Source organism: Mandrillus leucophaeus, unplaced genomic scaffold (genome assembly GCF_000951045.1).
Source record: "Mandrillus leucophaeus isolate KB7577 unplaced genomic scaffold, Mleu.le_1.0 Scaffold1075, whole genome shotgun sequence".
NCBI classification, from domain to species: Eukaryota; Metazoa; Chordata; class Mammalia; order Primates; family Cercopithecidae; genus Mandrillus; species Mandrillus leucophaeus.
Genome location: NW_012098932.1, coordinates 60,999 through 87,799, shown reverse-complemented (window position 1 = coordinate 87,799; position 26,801 = coordinate 60,999).

Genomic DNA, 26,801 nt, shown 5'->3' with positions numbered 1-26,801 from the left:
TTTGGTCTGAGAGTGGGCTCAGTGCCATTAAAACATGTAGAAAAGAATATGGGAGAGGAAGAATTTTCAAAGGAAAATGAAGCTTCTTACACTAAAAAAGAAGATACTGGACTGGTACGGTGGCTCATGTCTGTAATCCCAGTGCTTTGGGAGGCCTAGGTGGGCGGATCACAAGGTCAGGAGATAGAGACCATCCTGGCTAAAATGATGAAATCCCGTCTCTACTAAAAACATACAAAAACATTAGCTGGGCGTGGTGGCAAGTGCCTGTAGTCCCAGCTACTCGGGAGGCTGAGGCAGGAGAATGGCATGAACCTGGGAGGTGGAACTTGGAGTGAACCGAGATCACACCATTGTACTCCAGCCTGGGCAACAGAGTGAGACTCCACCAAAAAAAAAAAAAAAAAAAAAAAAAAAAAAAAAGAAAAAAAGAAAAGAAAAGAAAAGAAAAGAAAAAAGGAGATAGGAGATACTTAATGCCTGGCAGACAAAACAACAGATAACCAGTGTAATGCCTCTATCCAGCTTTGACCAATTTGTCTTCTTGGGCAACATTTGGAGTCATTTGTGCACTAGACTTAATGCCCAAATCTTTGTTTTCTGTTCTTTCCTGTTTCTTTTATTTATGTCTATCTTGTCCCCAGATTGCAAACTTCAGAACTGTATCTCTTCTGGGAAAAATGCAATACATTCAGAAGGAACAATACTTGTTTGGAACCAAATGTAGGTTTATACATTCCTCCTGCATATCAACAACATCATCATGACCATCATCATCATCATCATCTCCAGCATCATCACCATCACCATCGTAAACATCATCATCATCATGATTATAATCATACACCCATTTCTTGCATACTTAACATGTGTCAGGCCCTGGGTAAATGCCTCTAAACATTGTCTCATTTTAGCTTAACAATAAAACATTATCTCATTTTATCTTCACAATGGGGCAGGTTTCTTTCTTTTCTTTTCTTTTCTTTTTTTTAAACAAATGAAAAACCTGAGGCTGAGGTTATTGTATGCAGAGCCAAGATTTGAGTTGGATTTATCTGACTCCCAAAGCACTTTAACACTAATAATTTACCAAGTATTGAACATTAAAATTATTTTTTCTGTTTTTAGAGCACTGTTATTCAACATGCAGTTCGAGGACCACCTAGGACAACATCACTTGGTATTGTATGCTAAAAATTCAGATTCCTGAGCTTTATCCAGAAATATTGAATCAGAAACGTTGGCAGTAGAGTTGAATCATATGTCTCTCACATGATTCTTACTAAACTCTGAGAACCATTGTTCAGGGAGTAGGAGATTTCCCATCTGCATGACTGTCTTCAATTCTTTGGTCACTTCCTTATAACTGTTCTCATAATACCCATAATTTTTATAGGCTAAGCAATATGGCATATGGTGAAATCAAAGGAGATCCACTGGAGAAGGGAGAAGCCAGGAACAGGCATGGCCAAGGTCAGGAGAAGCAATCTGTGAAGTTCAAACTTGTGTTTATAATGTGTGAGAAACTCAAGCTCATTTAGAAAAGCTCTAAATTAGCACAATTGGCATGACTGACCCATTCCCATCCTTCAGTTCTTATGTAGTTTATTCTACTGAATTTCATCATCCTTATTATTTCCTTCATAGTATTTATTCAAATCTGTAATTCTTTATTTATTTGCTAGATGTGTTAGTTATTTGCCTATCCAATTAGAAGCTAAATTCCATGAGGATAAGATGAGGACAAGGGGTTTGACTTTGCTGAGGAAAGTCACCATGAAATTCACAGAGCCTAGCAAATGTTTGTAATCTTACAGATACTCAAAAGTATTTGCCAAAAAATGCACCAATAATCTAGTGGAAGAGGCATGGCCATAGCAACCTTCCAGGAGTGACCTCAAGGCTGACACCAGTTGGTTTTGTGGCTTGAAATGCTTTATACTGTTTGAAGTCAAGCCTCAGCAAACATGTGGGAAAATCAGAACAGCGTCCAGACACCACTTAGAATAATTGAGTGGGTAGGATCCAGGGTAGAGCTCTGATCCAAACAGAGGTCTGAACCAAGCCAGAGGCTAGATTGAGGAAATGTAATAGAGATTACGGGAATAATAAACTGGATTGGCCCACAACATGCTAGATGCTGGATTTAGGCAAGATGTCATTGTGCTTATGAGTAGCATAGGCTGTACCTACATATTCTATTTGGCTGGGCCAGGACCAATTAAAGAATGCATAGGCCAAAGCCTGAAGTGTACAGTTGTTAGTGTTGAACCATAAGAAAATTCTCCCAACATTTTTAAGAAAAACTTTTATTTTAGGTTCCGGGTGTAACTGCCCAAGGGGTTCACCTTGCCTGTTGCCTAGACAGAGCTGAGTCATCAAGACAGGGGAATTGCAACTTAAGCTTTTTAAACTGGCTTTGATGGAACTCCATTCCGTGAAAAATTTTAGATAAGACTTTTTAAAAGCCCAGCCCAGCCATGGATTTGTATCCTTAAATACCTATGAGTTGAGCAAAGTCTTCTTCTTTTGAGGTCCCAAGATAACTTGGGGTTCCTGGGCCTGTTAGAAAGTGACATTTTTTGCTTACCACAGGTCAGGAACGTTGTACAGAGATTCTGTATGGACAAGGTATGAGGCCAGATTTCCCAATGGGCTTTAATTAGCTTTATAAGTCAACTTTGATTCTTTAAAGGATGCATGCCATTTCAGTCAAAGCCTTGGTAAAATGACCAATGTTTTCAATGGTGTCCTGTTACAAAAGAAAACAGATTGTTATTGCACTTTCGCAGTTAAGTATACTGCCATAAATTGGGAATACTCACAAATGGGTTCCAAATTCTAGAGAAATTAAGTAGAGGGAAAAAATATGCTTCAAAATTTTTCACAGGAGTGTATTTTACTCACTTGTTAGAAGTTGCAAATAGCTTTGAAGAAGTAAGTTATCTTGACTCTGAAAACAAAAGGATTAGCAATGTTTAACACATTAGCTCTCCATGAGAGTCCTAGAAGTTTTTCTTTTTCCTTTATTTCAATAGCACAATTTTTAAAGTTATTTGAGACTTGCATTCAGAGTTTTATATCTGATTATAAGATGCCTTTCGAAAAGGACCAAAGCAAGACAAATTATCTGTGGAAGACAAAAGTCTATAGCCACTATTAAAGCTACAATTGACTAGTAATTTTGTTTAATTTTGTGGCATATAACAATTTTACACAACAATTATAATTATGGACAAAGTACACTAACGTATATTAGAATTATGGGAGTTTCCCATAAGTTTTAGAACACATACTAATATCATATTTATACAAATATAGCTTAAAGAAAACCAAACACCATTCATTTTTTTATTTGAAAGTTTTCAAATGTCACAATCTCCAGAGTTATTAATCAGAAACTTGCATTTAAGAGCATCTGTTAAATTTTATAGCTGATTATAAAACCATTTTTTAAGAGGACCAAAATGAGACAATTGTCTTTGGATGACAAAAACACTTTAGGGCAGCCACAATTAAGGACAGGATTGACAAGGAAATTTGTTACCTCTGTGGCACACAACCATTTAACATAATTATAATTATTACTGACAACATATACTAAGTCATATTAGAATTATAGGAGTTTGACAAAATTTTGCAATATATCATTTATGCAAATATAGCCCAAAGGTTGCTAAACACCATTTAATATTTGACAATGTTTCCTGCATGATTTTTATACAAAATAAGCCAAATGTTATTTTTGGACTTTAGAAGACCTAATATTTAAAAAATTAGTCTAGAAAGAGACATGATTTATAATTTGATTTTGGAAAGTTTGTCAAATATCAAAGGTTTAAAATATTGGATATCACAAAATAGAATCTCAGGTTGCCATAAGTCATTCATTTGGCCAAAATGATAATTTCAAAATCTTAAAAAGAAAAACCTTTACTCTGATAGGGGAGACTTAGCTTTCCAAATAAGACCCAATTCAGATAACATGAGGCTAACTGAAATTGTCTCTTTTTTCTCCTTCCTTTTTCCCTTGCCATTTACCCAAAGGAGAAAACAAAAATCTTTTATTATTTAATATTACATACAAATTGTCTTCAAAAGAGAAAATCAAATTTCATGCTGGCGTTAGTGCATCTTTAATGTTAAAGCTAGTTTTTTAAAATAAAATTTTATATCTTCATCCAGTTTTAATTAGTTTGACGATAACGTAACATTTTCATAAACTTTTTAGAATGCTTTACAGTTTTCCATCAAATAGCAGATCAGTTTTTTAAGAAAACCCTGTTATTCGGACATAGGGGCCCAGATTCTGGCCCCATATCAGTATGATTTTAATGCTTTAACCTATGGAAAAAGCTAATTTTTTTTTTTAATCTTAGCCAACTTTTTACCCACAGTTATTTTTTCAAGATTAACCCTTTATAAATTCTTTTTACTTTGCTTAAACTTTCAGTTTTGTCCTATTACTTTTTTAGTTTAATACAGTCTTAAAACCCTCTGTATTAGACAAAATTACATTCCCTTCAACAAAAACCATATTCCTATGCCTTTTTATAATCTTTTACTAAAAACATATTCCCTATACACCCTGTATGTAAAACTGTTTCTTTAGTAACCTTAATTTCATGTTATAATGTTAACTCTTAGCAACTTTTATTTTTAGTGAAAAACCTGATAAGTAAGCGATTTTAATTATATACTAAGGGTGGGAGCTAGGACATCAGATAGAAGTGAAGATAAAGTCTGGCTTTTTTCAACATAGCTAGAGGCATGGCTTTCCACATGTCCCCAGGCCTTATCTATAGTTCAATGCTTCAAAGTAGGTAAACTGAACAATTTTCAAAAGTTAAGGAAACAGTTTGACCTTAAAGCACTTAGCAAATCTGATATCTGACCTTAATTTAGACCAAATGTCTTTATTTTCAAGACTTTTTATTAATAATCTTTAAAACTGTCTTTATTTCCAAAAGATTTCTAAACTCATGTGAACAAAAAGGCATTAAAGTTTCAATTTTTTGACAAAATATTTGATTTAAGCACTTTTAAAGCCTATTAATCAGAGCTTTTTAATACATAAACACTATACACACACAACACACATAAATACAGACAGAAGATTTAGTGCTTGTAAGATTTTTCGTTTGCCAGTTTCTTAATTGGACTACTGGCTCAGGGTGGAAGCCTTGGAGGAACAGGGCCAGTAAAGCATGAATTTTTGCCTAATCACAACTGAAGGCAAAGACAGAGCCCCAAAATTAAGGATGCCATTTTATACTGGATCCTGGATCCTCAAAAGGAGGGAAATACTTCAGGAGAAGACAGTGCAGTGCTTTTACCAGGTGTGCATTTTATTGCAAGGCAGCTTAAAGCCCGTCAGCCCATTTTGTAATTAGACCATCCCCCATGGGGTTCTCATCCCTCATTTGGGGTGGAGATGTTTCCATACCTTCCAGGTGGCCAAGAGCACGCTTCTTTGATCCAAGTGTGCAGAGTCAAGTATTTCTCCATAGCTACTGTTAACCACCTCCTAAAGTATACTTTACGCTGGTTAATACACACCAAAGCTCTCTTATAATGAGAGGTAATTTTTGATACTCCTAAAATTCAAAACCGTCAGATAACATAGTACAAAACAGAAGACAGCCTTTGATTTTGAGAGGGATCTGTCTGCTTTTAATTCTTGGGCTTTCATGAGGAAAACAGAGCTTTTTTTCTAAAACAGAGTCTGTGGTGCTTCCTGTTTTTTCCAAGGAGTCCCATGCTACCGGAAGTCACCTTAGGGCCTCTCATGTGTGCATTAAGATTGGCAAGACAAAAAAATGGAGAAAAATAATTCAGTTGACTGAGAAGAAAATAACTTTTTCCAGAAAAAACAAGATCCAAGAAGCGAAAAACGTAAAAGTCTTTTAGATATATCTATAGCTTATTTATCCACTTTTAATTTAGCTGACTTTTAACCATAGCTGTCTTTAAAAAAATCCTTTTAAATCTTTTATTACCTGACTTTAGCTACGCCAAGTGGCCAATATATTTGGCTTTTGAATTTTACCACAGGTAACTTCCCACATGAAATTAATAAGTTTTAACTAAGGTTATAACTTAGCCATGGACGCATAGGTGTCTCAAAGAGATGGTAAGCAGTTTCTTTTTTTACAAGATTTAGAATCTCCCCCAGGGTAGTTTAGAGAAAGGGAAATTCAAGACGGAAAATCAGAAGCTGTCCATGTCGAGGGGGTCCAGCAGAGGAAACCTTAATAAATGGCAAAGTTACACAAATAAAAAACCAGAAAGGAATCATTCTGGAAGCCAAGACTAGAACCCAGGACGCCATTGTCAAAAGGCAAAGCCTTAGCTACTGAGTTACAGCAATGAGCAATTTTTATTGTTCTCCCAAGAAGGAGCCTAGAGAAGCCAATTTCAAGCTTGCAAAGGCTTTTAACTACTTAAGAACAATTTTAGGGCTAACTATGACATGAATTCCCAAATTCCTGTCTTCCAGATGCCAGAAACCAAGAGAAAGTATCCCCACATGGTTACGGGGTTAAGCTCTTAAGGACACAAAACAAGACCAAGAAATTTCATCCAGTATTGGTTTCAGGGACCCACAGCAAAGTTTGTAACTGACCAACGCGCCGGGCTGGCTTGAAAAGGAGGCTTATAGGGGTCCTAAATCCACGTTCTATTCTGTGACACTCCTTTTTTTAATTACAGAACACAGAAAGACAAATTCCTAGCACAAAGTACACTAGATTTGCTACTGTTTAAGACTAGTCTTACAAATAGTTTTTCTATTAATCAAACCCTTGCAGAGAGACAAATAGTGACATTTACAGGTTACCCAGACAGAGAAAGAGAGAGAGAAAGACCAGAAACTTGTCTAGTAAGAATTTCCTACCCTTTTTGCGGTCATGCCAGGTTTCTGGGCTCTCTTTCTCTGTAGCTCTCTTTCTCCAGAGTGGCTTCTAATGACCCTGCTCACTGCATCATAGCTGTGGGGTTCAAGCCACTTTACAAGAGAAAATCACCCTTTCCTGTTTTATGGAACCATAGGCAAGATGCTTAATTTGCAAGATGCTGCCCAATGGGCTGCATGGGGAACTGAGTTAACATTTTTCATCCCAGCAAAATACACATAACAAAACAAATATTAGTCACCTCGTTGAGGACCCAATATCAACCTGGTAAAGCTCAAACTTTTTCCTGTTGGTCCCTGTTTACGATCAACTCCAGGTGGGGAGGGATGGCCTCCGAATGGTAATTCACAATGGAGTCTCTGGGCGAGGCGAATAAGCAGAGTCACCCCGAGAGACAGGCCTGTTGAGCTTTCTTTAGGGCTCCCCGAATGTAACCAGACAAATAAGGAGGGTTTTCTGAGTTAGGCCTGCTGGACTTCCATTAGCAACCCCTTCTGAGATACCTTCCACATGTACAAACACACACAAAGACATGACGGACAGAAGGCCCTCCAAATCAGATCCCTAACCAAGAACTCCAAGAGTATCCCTTCCAAACTATTCTCCATCTAAGAAACCTCCTCAAAATCTTCCTGATTGATGATAATTCTCCCAAACCAAGACTCTTCCTACTAGTTAGAAAGAACAAACCAAGACTGCCCAGGAGCCGAACAGACACCCTGCAGTGGGGTTGCAGACACAGACACTCCATGGTGGAGCTACAAACAGACACCCTGCAATGGGGCTATAGACACCACACTAGGGCTACAGAATCAGTAGGGAGAAGGAAGGAGGTGTTGGCAGCGCCTAAGATACTCACCAACCCCATAATGGGGCTACAGACAGACACCCTGTGATAGGGCTACAGTTAAGGGACATCTCCCCATGACTATTTCTCCATTTCAAGTAAATCCATGCACGTTGGATCAGCAGCGCCCGGCCAGTAGAGAGAGTACCAGAGTAAGCCCCCGGTCCAAGAGAACTAGGCAGCCAGCCACTTGGACTGGCTTCTGGATCCATTGCTGAAGGAGGGGAGGTCACCAAACCATGGCCAGGTAGCCACAAATTTGTAACAGCCCAAGGGGTCCACCTTGCCTGCTGCCTACACAGAGTCGATTAATCAAGACAGGGAAACTGCAAAAGAGAAACAGTAATTCACGCAGAGCTGGCCATGCGGGAGACTAGAGTTTTCTTATTACTCAAGTCAGTCTCCTGGAGCATTTGTGGAGCCAAGTTTTTAAGGACAACTTGATAGGTGGGGGTGGGGGGGTTGGGGGAAGCCAGTAAGCCAGGAGTGTAATTGGTCAGGGGTGAAATCATAGGAGTCGAAGCTGTCTTCTTGCACTGAGTCAGTTCCTGGGTAGGGGCCACAAGATCAGATGAGCCAGTTTATCCATGTAGGTGGTGCCAGCTGATCCATCAATTGCAGGGTCTGCAAAACACCTCAAGCACTGATCTTTGGAGCAGTTTAGGGTGGGTCAGCATCTTGTAACCTCCAGCTTCATGACTCCTAAACCGTAATTTCGAATCCTATATCTAATGTTAGTCTAGTCTCCAGGCAAGAAGGTCTGCTTTGGGAAAGGGCTGTTACCGTCTTTGTTTAAACCATAAACTTACAAAGTAAGTTTCTCCCAAAGTTAGTTCAGCCTACGCCCAGGAATGAACAAAGACAGCTTGGAGGTTAGAAGCAAAATAGAGTCGGTTAAATTAGATCTCTTTCACTGTCTCAGTCACAATTTTGCAAAGGCTGTTTCAGGGGTATGTAAGCAGATTTGTTATACAGGTAAGTTGACAATCACGGGGACTTGGTGTTCAGATTATTTCATCATCCATGTAATAAGCATGGTACCTGATAGACAGTTTTTCATCCTAACCCTTTCCCCACCCTTAACCTTCAAGTAGGTCTGTTGTTCCCTTTTTTGTGTCCCTATATACTCAATGTTCAACTCCCACTTATAGGTGAGGTATTTGGATTTCTGTTTTTGTGTCCATATATACTCAATGTTCAGCTCCCACTAATAGGTGAGATATTTGGATTCCTGTTCCTGTGTTATTTGCTTAGGATAATGGCCTCCAACTCCATCCTTATTGCTGAAATGGGCATGATCTCATTCATTTTTATGGTTGTGTTGTATTCAGTGGTGTTTATGTACCACATTTTCATTATCCATTCTATTGTTGATGGGCATTTAGGTTGACTCTATGTCGTTGCTATTGTGAATAGCTCTGTGATGAACATAAACGTACAGGTGTCTTTATGGTAGAATGATTTATATTCCTTTGGGCATATACCCCAAAATGGGATTGCTGGATTGAGTGGTAATTCTATTTTAAATTCTTTGAGAAATCATGAAACTGCTTTCCACAATGATAGAATTAATTTACATTCCCACTAGCAGGTATAAGCATTCCCTTTTCTCCACAACCTCGCCAGCATCTGTTGTTTTTTGACTTTTTAATAATAGCTATTCTGACTGGTATGAGATGATTATCTACTCATGGCTTTTATTTGCATTTCTCTAACGATTAGTGAGGTTGAGCATTTTTTCATGTGCTTGTTGGCTATGTGTATGTCTTCTTTTGAGAAGTGTCTGTTCATGTCCTTTGCCCACTTTTTAGTCGAGTTGTTGGTTGGTATTTTTGCTTGTTAACTGGTTTAAGTTTCTTATAGATTCTAGATATTACACCTTTGTCAGATGCATAGTTTGCAAATATTTTCGCCTGTCTGTTTAATCTGTTGATATTTTATTTTGCAGTGCAGAAGCTCCTTAGTTTAATTTGGTCCCACTTGTTTATTTTTGTTTTGTGCAATTGCTTTTGGCATCTTTTTCATGAAATCTTTGCCAGGTCCTGTGCCCAGAATGGTATCTCGTAGGTTGTCTTTGAGGATTTTTATAGTTTTAGGACTTTTTTAAAGTCTTTAATCCATCTTGAATTGATGTTTTGTATTTGGTGTAAGGAAGGGAGTCTAGCTTCAGCCTTCTGCAATGGCTATTCAGTTATTCTGGCACCATTTATTCAATAGGGAGTCCTTTCCCCATTGCTTCTTCTTATCAATTTTGTCAATGATCAGATGGTTGTGGGTGTGCAGCATTATCTGTGGGCTCTCCATTCTGTTCCATTCCTCTATGTGTCTGTTTTTGTACTAGTACTATACTACTTTGATTACTGTGGCCTTGTAGTATAGTTTAAAGTTGGGTAACATGATGCCTCTTTACTCTTTATTCTTTTTACTTATTCTTTTTCTTAGGATTTATTCTTCTTAGCTGAAAACAAAAACTCCATGATCATCTCAATAGATAATCATGCTTAGCTTGATTATGCTTAGTGTGCTTGACTTTATTCTTTTTGCTTAGAATTGTCTTGGCTATTGGGGCGCTTTTTTGGTTCCATATGAATTTTAAAATAGTTTTTTCTATTTCTCTGAAGAATGTCATTGGTAGTTTGATAGGAATATCACTGAATCTGTAAATTGATTTGGACAGTATGGCCATTTTACCAATGTTAATTTTTCCTATCCATCAGCATGGAATGTTTTTCCATTTGTTTGTGTCATCTCTGATTTTTTTGAGCAGTGTTTTGTAATTCTCATTGTAGAGATCTTTCACCACCCTTGTTAGCTATATTCGTAGCTATTTTATTCTTCTGTGGCAATGGTGAATGGAATTTCATTCTTGATTTGGCTCTCAGCTTGGATGTTGTTGGTATATAGGAATGCTACCGATTTTTAAATTTATTTTTGTATCCTGAAACTTTGCTGAAGTTGTTTATAAGATAAAGAAGCTTTTGGGAGGAGACTTTGGGGTTTTTTAGGTATATAATTATATTATCTGCAAAAATAGTTTAACGTCTTATTTTTCTATTTAGATAACTTTATTTCTTTCTCTTGCCTGATTGCTCTGGCTAGGACTTTCAGTACTGTGATGAATAGGAGTGATGAGAGAAGGCATCCTTGTTTTGTTCTGATTTTCAACAGGAATGCTTCCAACTTTTGCCCATTCAGTATGATGTTGACTGTAGGTTTGTCATAGATGGCTCTTCTTATTTTGAGGTATGTTCCTTCACTGCCAAGTTTTCTGAGGGTTTTTAACATGAAGGGATGTTGAATTCTATCAAAAGCCTTTTCTACAATCTATTGAGATAATAATGTGGTTTTTGTTTTTAGTTTTATGTAATAAATCACATTTATTGATTTATGTATGTTGAACCAACCTTGCATCGCAGGTATAAAGCCTACTTGATCATGGTGGATTAACTTTTTGATATGCTACTGGATTTGGTTTGCTAGATTTTGTTGAGGATTTCTGTGTGTATGTTCATCAAGGATATTGGTCTGAAGTTTTCTTTTTTTGTTGTGTTTCTGCCAGGTTTTGGTATCAGAATAATGCTGGCCTCATAGAATAAGTTAGGGAGTAGTCCTTCCTCCTCAATATTTTGGAATAGTTTCAGTAGGACTGGTACAGCTCTTCTTTATACATCTGGTAGAATTTGGCTGTGAGTTTGTCTGGTCCTGAGTTTTTTCTGGTTGGTAGGCTTTTTATTACAGATTCAATTTTGGAACTCATTATTGGTCTGTTTATGGTATCAATTTCTTCCTGGTTCAGTCTTGGGAGATCGTATGTTTCTAGTAATTTATCCATTTCTTCTAGGTTTCCCAGTTTGTCTGCATAGAGGTATTCGTAATAGTCTCTGAGGATTTTTTGTGTTTCTGTGGAATTAGTGGTAACATCTCCTTTGTCATTTCTGTTTGTTTATTTGGATCGTCTCACTTTTTAAAAACATTAGTCTAGCTAGTGGTCTATCTAATTTATCCTTTCAAAAAACTAACTTGTGGATTCATTGATCTTTTGTATGATTTTTCACGTCTCAATTACCTTCAGTTCAGCTCTGATTTTGGTTATTTCTTGTTTTCTGCTAGTTTTAGTGTTGGTTTGCTCTTGGTTCTCTAGCTCAGTTGTCCCCAACCTTGGCACCAGGGACTGGTTTTGTGGAAGACAGTTTTTCCATGGATAGGAGTTGGTGGATAGCTTTGGGATTAAACTGTTCCACCTCAGATCATCATGCATTAGCTAGATTCCCGTAAGGAGTGTGCAACCTAGATTCCTTGCATGTGCAGTTCACAGTTGGGTTCATGCTTCTGATAAGCTTAAGCCATGACTGATCTGACAGAAAGTGGAACTTAGGTGTTAATGCTCACTTGTCTGCCACTTACCTCCTGCTATGCAGCCTGGTTCCTAATGGGCAAGTTGCTTGCTTTCTCTCCCTCTCTTTTAGGGACACCAATAAGTCATACACTTGGTCTCTTTACATCGTCTTATATTTTTTGAAGGTTTTGTTTATTCTTCTTAACTACTTTTGCTGCATTTTTGTGTAATTCAGCTATTTCAGAGGATTAGTCTTTGAGGTCTGAGTATTTTTCCTCAGTTTGGTCAATTTTGATGTTAATATTTGTGATTGTATTCTTATATTCTTAAAGTGAGTTTTTCAGCTTTATCAGTTCAGTATGGTTCTTTCTTAAAACGGCCATTTCATCTTTCATCTCCTGTATTGTTTTCTTGTATTCCTTAGAATCCTTTGATTGGGTTTCAACTTTCTCCTGAATCTCAATGATCTTCATTCCTATCTATATTCTGAATTCTATTATTGCCATTTCAGGCTGGTTAAGAACTTTGTTGGGGAACTAGTGTGGTTGTTTGGAAGTAAGAAGAGACTCTGGCTTTTTGAGTTGCCAGAGTTATTGTAGTGGCTCTTTCTTATCTATGTGGGCTTATGTTCTTTCAGTCCATAAAGTTGCTGTCCTTTGAATGGGTTTTTCTCCTTTATCTTCTTTGATGTTGTTGGGGGTTTGATTGTGGTACAAAGTGGGTTCAGTGAACTGGGTTCATTTATTGAAGATTTTAGGGATTCAAGGCTCAGCTCAGCCCCTCTGGGATGTATGCTATAATTCTAGGGGGCTGGTATCTGTCCCTGACTTTATTCTCTGGGCCCTGGAGTTTCTCAACTCAGCACTCCTGGGATCCATGCTATAACTCTGGGGGGCTGGTATCAGGCCCTGGCTTTGTTCTCTGGCCCCTGGAAGTTAGGTGTCTGCTACATTGGAGAGGCTGGTGTGCTCCTGGACCATTGAACACAACACCCTGATGGGTGGTGCCAGCCAAAGTTCTTCATCAGGGTAATCACAGCAGGATCCATGTTCATGCCCAGGTGCCAGCAGCAGCAGCAGCAGCAGCAGCAGGAGCAGCATGGAGGAGCAAGCTTGTTGGCTGGGGTGGGGTGCTGGTAAGTGTGAAGCTGCCAGCCTCCATGCATCCATCACACCAGTGGCAGTGGGAGTGCAGGGTGCAGGGCAGGAGACAGGGCTGCTGGCGTTCATGTGCTTGTTTGCACCAGTTATGGTGTTGGCACAGGGGCACGGTGCTGGCAAGTGTAGGGTGCTGGCCTCTGTGCATGTGTTTGCACTGGCAGCAGTGGTGGCATGGGGTGGGGTGCAGGGTAATTGGCCTCCATGTGCACATTCATGATGGTAAAGGCGGCAGAGGGAGGGAGGCATGCTCATGCCAGCAACAATGGTGCAGTGGAGTACACTTGCACATGTGCACCAGTGGGGAAGTAGAGGCGAGATCCAAGCAAGCATGTGTTCACCAGCGAAGTGGTGGGGCTGTGGTGCTAGGGGTTGCTATAGGCAAGTGTGTGTCAGCAAAATAGCATGGGGGCAGGTGCAATGGGGGGGATGGTATAGGTGGGCTGGTGTGCATTGACAGGGTCTGTTCTGTTGGAGTTCTCTGACAGCCAGGTGCAGTTGGCTGGTATGTAGGCCTCCAGGAGTCACTCCAGTTGGGCACCGAGGCTCCACTGCAAGTGGGCATGGCCAGGCTGGGGCCCTGGGAGAGGTTGGCAGATAGGAGAGCCCCAGATCAGACTGGCCCCATCTCAGCAGTAAGGCTGCCATGCTCAGTTCAGGCCCAACAGTTCCCCTAAGGCTAAAGCCTCCTAGGGGAGGATAGAGAGTTTTTGGGAATGAGTGTCCTTGGCCATGCTCCACTGTTGACATTCCCACACCAAGTTCTTTGGGCTCTACACAGGCTGGATTCTTGCCCCTACCACGTCTCTAAGCAGCTCTCCATGCCAGCTCAAGTGTGCATGGGGGTCATGGGGTCTCTTGTTGCCAGGATTCCAGAGGTCCATGGCTAGAGCAGGTCACTCTTTACCTGTTCAACTCACCTCTTCCCCAGGAGTGGTGGAGGGCCAGGAATGAGTCCTGGCTCATGGTAGACCTATGCAGTGTTCCTAGCTTCCTCCCACTTCAGACCAGTGTCTGTGTCCTCCCTTGGTCCACTGTCAATGTCTTCCTTTCAAAGATCTGCTCGGAGTGCACCAGTCTTCCCAACATCCTCCTCCCTGGGTGGCAGATGCTCCCTTCCTGACTGCCTGTAGCTGGACATCTTGCCAAGAAGCCTCTCTCCCAACCTTTAAGCCTCCTCAAAGCCACCCTTCTCACTGGGAATAGAGCCCTAGGAAAACATAATAAATCATTTTAGCTCCAAGTAACTAATACCTTACTGTCTGTCAGGAGTAGTAAAAGTAGAGACAGGGCATATGAAGGCTAATGATTTCAAAGAAACTAGTGATAAATTCATGATTGCTATCCCTTATAGACATGAAATGGAGATATTTAGGAATATTCATAACATAACTGTCCCATGTCGACTGGCAGGAGGCCTTTCTACCCTGTCAAAGATTGTCCCTTGAGATGTTTGTGGGTCTGGAGATAATGAGGCATTTCGTAGGCAACAATAAGACTCTTATATTCTTGGCGAGAGAGATCCTTCTCTTTCCTTCTTTAGAGCTTTCCATGCCCCTGGCTCCTGCTCTTGATGAGAATTTCTGGAGCAGGTGGTGTAAAAAAAATTTTTGGCGGAGATACTGAAACATCTTCCACAAATACTGAAATACCACATCAGGTGTTTCAATGATTTCATGTCTCAGCAACGGAATTTTAAAAGGTTTTAGTTCTGCTTCTCATTTCTAACTATTCTCTACTTCTAAAAATTTATTGGTGGAGATTTCAATATAAAATGAACACATGCCTATTAAAATATTTGGAAAATATAGTAAATTGGAGAGGCAAAAATAGCATTAGTAATTCTATACCCCAAAATAACTACTGCTAATATTTTGGCTTATTATCATCCTGTAATTTTATTATGAATAGCTTTTAAATTTTTTTGTTTGATTTACTTAGTAGTAATCATGCTGTATACACAATTTTGTATCCCTAAGTATAAAATTATAATGATAACACAGCAGAAGCTTTTCCCCATATCATTATAAGCAGTTCGTAAATATCAATTGTGTTTAGCACACTTGATTGAATCATTTCCTCACTGTTGGACATTTAGGTTGTTTGCACTTTTTGAAAAATGCTGTGATGAACATCTTTGTAAATAAAACATTTCCCACATTGGGGATTTTTTTGCTCAGTGTATATTTCATGGAAATGTAGCTACTGTGTTCATGTATGTAAATCACCTTTGCCAGTAGCTGATAAGGCAACTGTGCAAATTAGAAAGAGGCGCCTTTTCCACTAGACACTTGACTGCCATCTACAGGAAAATTGCCTCCATAATTATGCTTACAATTCTTGGAAGGTGAATGGTGCCTCTTGGAGTTGCACAAAACACAACTGTGCAACCATAAGTGGCAGACCTAATGTAAATATTTCTCTAAGATTCCAAATTTCTTTCCAAAATTTTTATAGTAATTTATTCTCTTAATGGAATCTATGAGTATGCTATTTTACTTCACTTTAAGCCACATGGAGAATTATTTTAATCATTCTAATTTTATAAGGGAAATGGCACTTTATCTGAATTTATATTTAGCTAGATTACTAATGAGGTTTAAGTAGTCAATGTATTTGTTGTAGCTTTCTCTAAGGAACAAAAAAACTTTACTTGTACCAGAGATAGGATTTTTTTTTTCTTTTCAGCAAAGAAATACTAAGCAGAAGTGGATTACTGAGGCCAGATCTGGCTCCCAGCTAGACAGAAGGTGTTTCATGGCACATGCCCAAGACTTGTGCTTTCAGTCTCTGTCGCTGGGAAAACATGTAATTGGTTCTTTCCGTTTTTCACCTTGCCTTCTGAGAAGGATTCGTCCTGTTCTTCCATGTCACTTCCGGGCTTCTCCAGGGAAGTCCAGGGTGTGTCCTATGAGGAACCCACAGGGGAAGGATGCCCAGCATCATCTGCCCTAATGGAAGCTTCCGGCTTGCTCAGCTGCCCACCAGAGACCTGAGAGATTGTGGAGACACATGAAGTGAGTTCAATGCTAAAAAGCTTTTCCCTCTGTGCTTTGAGCCACCTGTGGAGCCAGAAGGTCATGATCTGCCTGTGATTCCTTCCTGAAGCCCTTGACCCCCAGCAAAGCCAAGTCAGTGCTGCCTTTTCCACACTGTGGGGTCCTCTCAGCTAGAGCCTGTGCTAAAAATCTATTCATCCAACAAATGTTTCTGAGTTCCTGTGGTGTCTCAGGAACTGCTTTAGGCACTGCAGATAGTGGTCAGCAAGAACAGACAAGCTCCCTGCCCTCACAAAGCTCGTAGAAATTGACAAGGAAGAGGCCAGGCATGGTGGCTCATGCCTGTAATTCCAGCACTTTGGGAGGCCGAGGCAGGCAGATCACAAGGTCAGGAGATTGAGACCATCCTGGCTAACACAGTGAAACCCCGTCTCTACTAAAAATATAAAAAATCAGCTGGGCATGGTGGCCTTCCGTAGTCCCAGCTACTCAGGAGGCTGAGGCAGGAGAATGGCATGAACCTGGGAGGCAGAGGTTGCAGTGAGCCAAGATCGCACCACTGCACTCCAGCCTGGGTGACAGAGTGAGACTTGGTCTCAAAAAAAAAAAAAAAAAAAAAAGAAAAAAGAAAAAAAGAAATTGGCAAGGAAAAAAAACAAGTGATCATGTAGATGAGTGGGTAGATAAAATCTGAAAAGTGATGTCCTCATGAGTGACTGTATTGGGAGGTGCTTTAGAGTGGGTGGTCAGCGAAGCCTCTTTTGAGGAGATGATGCTGGAGGCCTGAATAACCTGAATGACTTTGTAAATGACTGGGTAGAGGTTGAAGGAGGGAATTAGGATCTATTGAGACGTTACCAGGTACTTCATGGGTATAATTTTTTTTAACCCACATTACAAGGTATAAGGTGGTACCTGATACTCACAGGGATTAAGTAAGTTGCCCAGGGTCTTGCAGCTATCTTATAAGAGTCAGAACCAGCTGGGTGCTTGGCTCATGCCTGTAATCCCAGCACTTCGGGAGGCTGAGGCGCACAGATCACCTGAGGTTGGGAGTTGGAGACCAGCCTGACCAACATGGAGAAACCCCATCTCTACTAAAAACACAAAATTAGCTGGGCATAGTGTCACATGTCTGTAATCCCAGCTACTCGGGAGGCTGAGGCAGGAGAATCGCTTGAACCCGGGAGGCAGAGGTTGTGATGAGCCGAGATCATGCCATTGCACTCCAGCCTGGGCAACAAGAGTGAAACTCCATCTCAAAAAAAAAACAAAAAGAAAAAAAAAGAGGCAGAACCAAATTAGTGGCCAGCCAGGTACAGGTTCAAAGCTTGTGCTGTTTCCATCAAACCTCATAATATGTGAAAGAGGGCTGATAGGCCAGGGACAGAGTAGTTGCAGTAGTTGGGGAGTTTGGCACTGGTGAGAGAGGATGAAACCAAGGACCACAACTGTCCCCTGACTTTTAATCTAAAGTTCTGTATAATTATAATTGCAATGGGTCTTGGTGGGAAGGGCTGGCCTAGTGAATAGAGAAACATAATTTATCGGTATATGAAATCTCACATGTGACCTCCTCTACCTCCAGGGACAGTCATCCTCTACTGAGGAGATATAGGAACATTTCTATTTATCATTTTGACCATCAATAGATAAAGACCCAGGTTGAAGCAAGGCTAGATCCTCATGAAAACCATTCTGTTCTGGCAGTGTTGGGCCTTCTGGGAACTGTTTTGGCTACAGGATGACTCCAGGGTTCTCTTGGGTTAGAATAATTCTGGAAAGGATGGGGGCAAAATAACCAACCTAGAGACTATCAGTAGGACTCTCAAGCCCTGGTTTTTTTCCTAAGTGAACTATATCGTAGGTCATTGACATTTTATGATACCAAATGCAGAAGGAAGGCACTGGAGCCCTCTGACTGAACAGGCACTGTGGCCAACAATCAAGATGGGTAGACCTGACTGAGATTTACTGTGCCCAGGCCCAGCAGGGTCCAGTGGAAACTTTGACAGCTTAATTGTGTTCTTACTCAGTCACCCACAGCTAATGCATCTTCCTGGCAAAGCAGGTGTCTTCCATAAGGAGCACAACGGGGCAGATTGTTATCATAAGAGCTTGCCAAGGTCTGCTCTAAATCGTCCCTGAACCAGTGATAATAAACCAAATTGCTACAAATAGACACCAATTTGCAGAAATGTGAGCAGTCCAAGGGAAGCCTTTGACTTGGGAAGCAGAGGCGAATGTGTGATAACTATCAGATTTGCAGAGAAGGAACGTAAATTTATCTTGTGGGAGAGCAGTGGAGTCAACTGTGAAATACAGTGAATTGCTCCATTCTTTGAATTCCTAAGAGTTTACATTCAACCTCCTCAAACCATAGCTTGTAGTTTTGACAATATGCTCCAATGGATTGGATAGGTTTGCAGTCTTCAGACACTGGGCCATTTAAGAGACTAAATATTGGAGTTCTTGGTTGAATAAGACTGAAGCATAAGAAGCAGAGAGAAATTTTGATCCTTTTTTGCAAGAGGGATGTATGATGGAGACTGAAACAAAAGATCCCCTTGGAAAGAAAGGATTTGGATGGGGCCAGTGTCATTTGGTCTTGCTCAGTTTAGTCTAACATTTATTGAGTATTCAGCAGTGGGGCTAGTGGGCAGTAAAATGCTGCTTTACCTGTCCAGATGCTAAGAGCTTAGTAGCTAGGTATGGAGGGACCCCTCTGTTGGTGGCAGGAAATAATCCAGCAAGGCATAATTACCTTGCTTGGGATAAGTCTCTGGGCAGAGATCATTGAAGGGTCAAGAAGAGAAGAGAGGAGAAAGTAAGTGTCCTCCCCTTTTTCTTCCTTTTCTCATCTTTTCTTCTTCAGTTCTTACACTTTTCTCTCTCTCTCTTTTTTTTTTTAAACTAAAGCTATTTTTAAAAAGTATTTTGTAAAATTCAGAAAAAGAGGAGAAATTTTATTCATAATCTTACTATACAAAGACAGCAATAATAACATTTGAGCCAATTTTTTCAGTTTTTTTGCTCTGCCTACTTTTTCCTAATTATGATTTTTTCTTTGTTTTTGTTTTTTTTTTTGTTTTTTTTGTTTTTTTTTGAGACGGAGTCTTGCTCTGTCGCCCAGGCTAGAGTGCAGGTGCAGTAGCATGATCTTGGTTCACTGCAACCTCTGTCTCCTGGGTTCAAGCAATTCTTCTGCCATAGCCTCCCGAGTAGCTGGGACTACAGGTGTGTGCCACCATGCTGGGCTAATTTTTTTGTATTTTTAGTAGAGACAGGGTTTCACCGTGTTAGCCAGGTTGGTCTCGATCTCCCGACCTCGTGATCCACTCACCTCGGTCTCCCAAAGTGTTGGGATTACAGGTGTGAGCCACTGTGCTGGCTCTAATTGTGATTTTTTTAACTTGCATTTTATTTCACATTATGTGTTATTATGAATTCTTTATGAACAACTTTAATGGCTACATAATAGTCCAGCAGATGGGAACAATATAAATTACTTAGTAATTATCTTGTTGTTGAACATTTAGGGATTTTCAACATTCATGTTCATATATAAATAAGAGTAAAATAAATATCTCTGCAAATAAATACTTTGTTGTATTTAAAAATATTCCCTGAAGATGGAGTGCTAAAAGTACAATTACTATGTTTAAGTATGTAAATATACTTACTACTCTTTCTTTTCTTTCCCTTTTCTCTCCTTCCTCCCTTCCTCCTTTCCTCTCTTCCTCCTTTCCTCCCTTCTCCTCTTCCTCCCTTCCTCCCTTCCCTTCCCTTCCTTCCTTCCTTCTTTCCTTCCTTCCTTCCTTCCTTCCTTCCTTCCTTCCTTCCTTCCTTCCTTCCTTCCTTCCTTCCTTCCTTTCCTCCTCTCCTTCCTCCCTCCCTCCCTCCCTTCCTCCTTTCCTCTCTTCCTCCTTTCCTCCCTTCCCTCCTTCCCTCCTTCCCTCCTTCCTTCCTTCCTTCCTTCCTTCCTTCCTTCCTTCCTTCCTTCCTTCCTTCCTTCCTTCCTTCTCTGTCTCTCTCTTTGTTTCCTTCTTTCTCTCTTTTCTCCCTTCCTTTCTCCTCCCCTTCTCCCTCCCCCTCCCTCCCTCCCTTCCTCTCTCTTTCTTTCTTTCTTTCTTTTTTTTTCTTTCCTTTCTTTTCTCTTTTCTTTCTTTCCTCCTTTCTTTCTCTTCTTCTTAATAAAAATTTTATGTATTTAAGGTGTACAACATGATGTTTTCTATGGCATATAACATATATACATACTGAACATATATATACACACACACACACAGTACATATGCGTAGTGAAATGATCACTATATTCAAGCTAATTAATATATCTATTTTCTTCCATGGTTACCTTGTGTGTGCTCTGTGTGTGTGCTTGTAGTGAGAGCACTTGAATCTACTCTTGTAGCAAATTTCCAGTATACAATATTGTATTATTAACTATAGTCCTCGTGGTGTACATCAGATCTCTAGATTTATTCATCTTACATAATCGTAACTTTGTTGACTTTCACTGAGTATTCTTGATATAACAAGAGGAAAGTCTGTGTGTGTGTGTGTGTGTGGGTATGTGTGTGTAACCAAGTTGTTTTCTGAAAGGGTCATATACATTTATACACCCAAACCTTTTTTCTTAAATTTTGTATTTTACGTTAAATAATCACCACCACCACAATCACAACAATAAGCTTTACTAATTTTGTGAAATCTGATTTTTATGTTGGCAAATGAATAAAACATTCTTCAAGTACATTCTGAGGTCAAAATACACTTGGGAACGGAGTGTGTTTGTGAGTCACCAGCTTACAGAAGCAGCCTTGTCTGGCAGGGACCTGGTGCTGCAGCAGGGACCCTCGCCTATCACCCACAGAAATATGGGATCTGATGGTCAGAAACAGAGCTTGGTGCCCGTAAGAACAGACACAAGGTGAACAGATGTCATCTACATTAACTCTCAGCCTGCCAGAGCCTTACACATGATACCAGCTTAAAGAACACAGAAAACACAGAAATTATCCTTAGTTGCACAGTCAGATAATCACATAGATATAAAGTAAAAGCCAGAGTAGCAACATTGGATGCCTTAAGTTCTGGGACCCCAAAGAGATCAGGCCAAGGAAAGGATCAATACATAACATATTTATATTTACATCTATATTCATAATATATTAATTTTTAGTTGTATTATATATATGTTAGCTTTTATATCTTATATATTAATACATGTTTAATTATAATTATGTATGTTATTGTGAATTTTATATACAATATGTATAATATTATATATGCATAATATGTATATATTTAGAGAGAGAAATATAGGGTGCCTTTGTTTTTCCTTTACTTTTCCTGGCAGGCACACCTAAGGTTTCCCATTTTTTTCTAGTACATTGTTTATCAGGACTGTTCCCAATACTCATTATCTGAGAAAGCACTGAAGAGTCTAGAAACCTCATCTGAGTCTAGCCATCACCAACACAATAACAACAACAATAAAAGTTCGTGTTTATTACTTACTATACGCCATATACTGTGCTGAGTGTTTACATCCATTTTCCCACTTGATTGTTGCAGCAATTCAGTGGGATTAGTATTTTCTCTAGTTCACAGATGAGGTGACTGGGATCTGGAGAAGTTAAATGACTTACTCAAGCTCACACAGTGAGTAAACAGGGGAGCTGTGGAGGTGAGGGATATTCTCAGTGAGGCAATGATGGAATCATTTCATAGTTCCACTCCTAGGTCTCCAGGCTTTGGAAATTAGAAGATCTTGCCAAGATGAGCTGTGCCGATTTCACGGGGCCTGATTCCTGAGTGGCCTTGTACCTGCAATGCTTTCCTCCAATACAGTCAGTCAGTGCCCACCTAGGGTTGGTATGGTGCACAGTTAAGGCTTGCAGAAAAAGGAAATAATTTGTTTTACAATGAACCCAGAAATGAAATATCATCATAGAGAAGGTAGATCCGTGGAATCTCTCCTAAACATTTTTTAAAAAAATAAGTAACAATAAAGTTTTAACATTCTCACACTTTAAAAATGAAAACTTACAGTGGCAAAGTCATAGGATAAGAATGCTCTTCAGGTTTAGCAGGGTGGCTCTCTGGCATCTCTCTGGCTCTCACAGCCAGTGGTAAACTGCGAATACTAACAGATGCACTACCGTGAGCTGAGACGTCCCTGAATGCCCGTGGTGGGGAAGGTTGTGCGTAATACAGGGGCTCTCTAGAAAGAGCGGCTGAGCCTGGTGTCTGTGCTGTCAAAGAAAGGGACTGGAGGAGGGACCCACACAAAGTATTTGCGAACTTTGTTACATAGGCTTTGCAGACTTCAAACCCAGAGGCTGTGCTTCTGAATGTTGCAAGCCCCATTTTTCTTAAACTTCATTTCAGATATTTAGATTTCATAAGACTTACATTTTATACCAGGAATCCAAATTAATCCAGTCAATCACAGTAGCAGATGGGAAATAAAATATGCAGTTAAGCTAGAAAGCAATGATAACATATCATGATGAAACCTGGGGTAGATTTCTAAGGCTATACTTTGAGGAAATTTTATAGCCTCCAACATCTACATTATTTTAAAAGTGAAGCTAACAATAAACTTATTATGCATCTAAAATTCAAAGAAGAACAACAAGATAAATCAAGGTAAAATGGGAGGAAGCATTAAGGTGTTAACAGAAATGAATGAAAGAGAAAACAAATAGGAGTTGCATGAAGCACCGTTTACAAAAGAGGAACAAAGTCTGTGCTGTGTAGGGGGTGATTTGTCCTCTGCATTCCTGGAGCACCTTGCCAGGGCCTTGCTGAAACTTTCAAGGGCATGCCCTGAGGGGCACGAAGATGGACCCAGTCTAATCAGATACACGATTCATTTCTGAATGGGGCTTCTGTCAGTGTCTAAACCTGCTGTCCTGCTGAAATTGAGAATAATAATAATAATGATGATGATAATGATAAATGGCACTGACAGTAATTGCTACATTTACTGAGCACTTACTAGGAACCAGTGGCCTTATTGCATCAGCTTTTTAATCCTTACAACATCCCTACGAGGTGGATGTATTTTCTACTGTTGTTAATACTAGGGAATGAGGTTTATTGTAGCGATTTCATTTATTCAACTACTCAGTGCTGAAGATACAGTGATGAACAAAACAGATTAAACTACTTGCCTTTGTGGATTTTCATTCTAGTAGCAGCTTCCCAAAGTGACCTGTAGTGGAATTTTAAGGCCGACCTATGCTTTTCATCACTTTCAGTCTGCCTTCCTTAAAATTGGAGGCAACAGAAGGAGGAGTCAATTTTCAGCACACTCATACACTGACCACATGGCCTCCTGGTTCCCATCTATACCTGTTCCACTGGGGGTTGAATTCCTTAGTGTGGTAGTTCAGGATGTAGCACAGTGCCTGACATCCAGAAGAGCTTAGTAAGCAACTAGTTATATTAATATTCACTTCATTACCATCTGACTCTGATCTCTTTCACCTCTCTATAATGAGCCTAAGGCCCAGCACCGCTGTAGTAAAGAATTTAACTTTACCCAAAAAGAAGCCTGGCATTTGTCATTGGTTTCTGGGAGGTGAACTCCAAGCCCGTGGAATTTTATGACTGATAGGAGTTTCTTTGTTTACCTGGGGGCCTTGGGTTATGCCAGAGAGTCTAACAATATGATTTAGGGTGGGAACTGACCATGGTAGAAAGACCAACAATGTGATGTGTGAGGGCTTTGGGTCACTCAGTATCAGTCAATCTCCGGAGGGGGACTGGAGGCTGAGATCAACTATGTAGGCGATAAATCCTCAAGTCTGCATGATGGAGCCCCAGTAGAAACCCTGAACCCTGGAGCACAGGTGAGCATTTGATGACACTCCATGAGTATTGCTGCACCGGATTGCTCGAAGAGTAACAGCATCCTGGCACTTCAGGTGGAGGACAACTGGAAGTTCTGGGTTTGGAACTTTCCCTGGACTCTCTCCTATGTGCCTCATCCCTTGGCTGATATAGTCTGTGTCCTTTTGCTGTAATAAACCATAACTATGACTATAGCAACTTTCAGTGAGTTCTCTAAGTTCTGGTAAATTTTCAAACCTAAGAGTCGTTTTGAGAACCCCTCCAACTAGCAACTGGTGTCAGAAGTGAGGGTGGCCTTGTGAACTGTTCCCTCAAATTTTCCAGTTGTGTCACTTCAAAACTCCCCAAATAAACCTTCCCAGGTCTCATTTGTGAAGACGTTAGATTGGGAAGAACTGTCCAGAATTCTTATAAAATACATACAAAATTTAAAAATAGGAGGAAAAAAGGTAATAAATTCTAAAATATTAACCAACTACTCCACCTTCATGCCAGAGTCAAAGGCTGATGAGCTGTGAGGCTCCATCAGTGGCCAAGGCAGGCTGTGCCTCTCGAATAGAAATAATGGGGTCACAGACAAATTCTAAAACTATCACCCAAAGGCTCCAGGCTCTGCCTCCAGCAAGGACAAAGGCGCTCCTAGGGGTCTGCAGCTCACACCTCCTGCAGTGAGAACGAGTTCCTGTATAACCTCAGGACATTTTTTTCTGACTTATTTGATTATTTATTTATACGCTCCATTATTCTAAAGGGATGTGAGGTGACTTGAATACCTATCTACATGCTCTAGTTAAGTAAGTGAAGCAAAAAAAGTTAAGTGAGAAAACTAGAAGTGAAAGAGGAAGAGGGTAGGGTGTAAACAGGATAAGAGAAAAGAGAAGGAGTTGGGTTAAGATTAATATCCAAAGTGCATGCCATAAAAATGTTCTGCACATATTCATTATATTGTTTAAAATCTCCATGTTCTTATTTATTTGTTTGCTTGTTTATTGACTTACTTCTTCATTTATTTTTGGCCTACATAATCCGTCTTTGATAATTCATAGCACTAAGAGCCTTCTACTGTAGTAATTGCTGTCAGTTTTCTCCTGCGTGCTAAGTGGTTTCTGCCCTGCACTTTGATGCTGTGTAATTCATTTCCAAAGGATCATGATTGTTAGGTCTTCATTATGGGCTGTACTTTTTATCTACGTAAAGTAACTTTCTCTCTACTTAATGCATTTTGCCTTGGATTCTGCTTTGTTACTAAAATAACTACCCCTGGATTACTTTTATTTGTGGACAGCTGCTATAACTTTGAGCAACCTTTTTATTTTAATGTTTTGGCGTCATTTGGTGTTGGCTGTGTCTTATAAAAGCAGCATATATCTATATTTGGTTTGCAGCTTAATCTGAGAGATTTTGATTTCGAGAGAAGAGCTTGAAATGGTTGCATTTTCTCCACAGTTGATATTTGGTGTTGTCTCATATCCACATTAAAGTGTCTAAAATAGAATTTGGATTTCCTCCACCTATTTCCCCAAATCTTACCACCTCCCTGAAACGAATATTCCCTCGTCTTCCTTACCTCCTTAATTTGTATTACCACACAGCCCAGTTGTTACTATTTATGAGAAAAGGCAGATCTGTTTTTCCAACAATCATCTTTTTTTTTTGGTTTGTTTGTTTTTTAAACGGAAGCACTGACCACGGCTTCTGGACAAGCAGGAGAGGCCGTTGCATAGGCTGGCTACCTTGTTGGGTCTGTGGGAGTAGAGCAGGCTGGCAGGCTGGACACACCCCCTTAACTGCCAAAATAGTAAAATGGGCTTTGCTTGGGAGGTGAACTTCCTTCAGTGTAGCTGTTCTGAGGCTTTTCCTTTTTTTCTCTCTCTTCTCAAAGTCTCCTGAAGAGCACTGGGGTGGGTTCCCTCTGCTCACCTTCTTTTTCTAATATACCACCCTTGTATTAGGAGGTGTCTCCAGCACATAAACTACCTTTTTTTTTTTTTTTTTTTTTGAGACAGAGTCTTGCTCTGTCTCTAGGCTGGAGTGCAGTGGTGCCATCGCTAAACTACCCTTTTAAAGATAGTTCTTCTTTGGTTTTGGCCTGAGGTCAAAGGCCTCTGCTTCCAGAGGCTCTGTTGTTTTAAGGGTTTATTGGGAGAGAATGGTCTCTGCAGCTGGGCAAGATCCATGTTTTAAATGAGTTATCTTGATGGCACCTTGGCCTACTCTGGCTGTGTGTATGTGTGTGTGTGTGTGTGTGTGTGTGTGTGTATGTGTGTTTTTGTTTAATCTTGAGCTTTGAGCTTACCCTGGGTCATCTTAGAACAAATTTTGTTCATCTCTGTTGTCTTGAACTATTTTTACTGCTTTGATTTCTCTGTCAATCCAATTTTTAGCTAGTGTCTATATTCTTGAAATTTTAAAAATAATTTTTGGGGCATTAAGAAATTGCCTTCAATGACCCAAAAATTATTCTTCCTGTTTCATTATACTAACAAATCTCTTGTGAAAAAGGTAAATTCTCATGCTTCTCTTTATGGAAACTTGTGATCATTTCTTAAAAACCATGTATTTGGGGTTCTATTGGGAACATACACCAGATAATGTAAATGCTTTTCCTTCTCATAGAGTATTATTTCTACAGAGTTGCTTTTTCTTGAATTCTCTTATGATTTACAAAGTCTGCATAGGCCT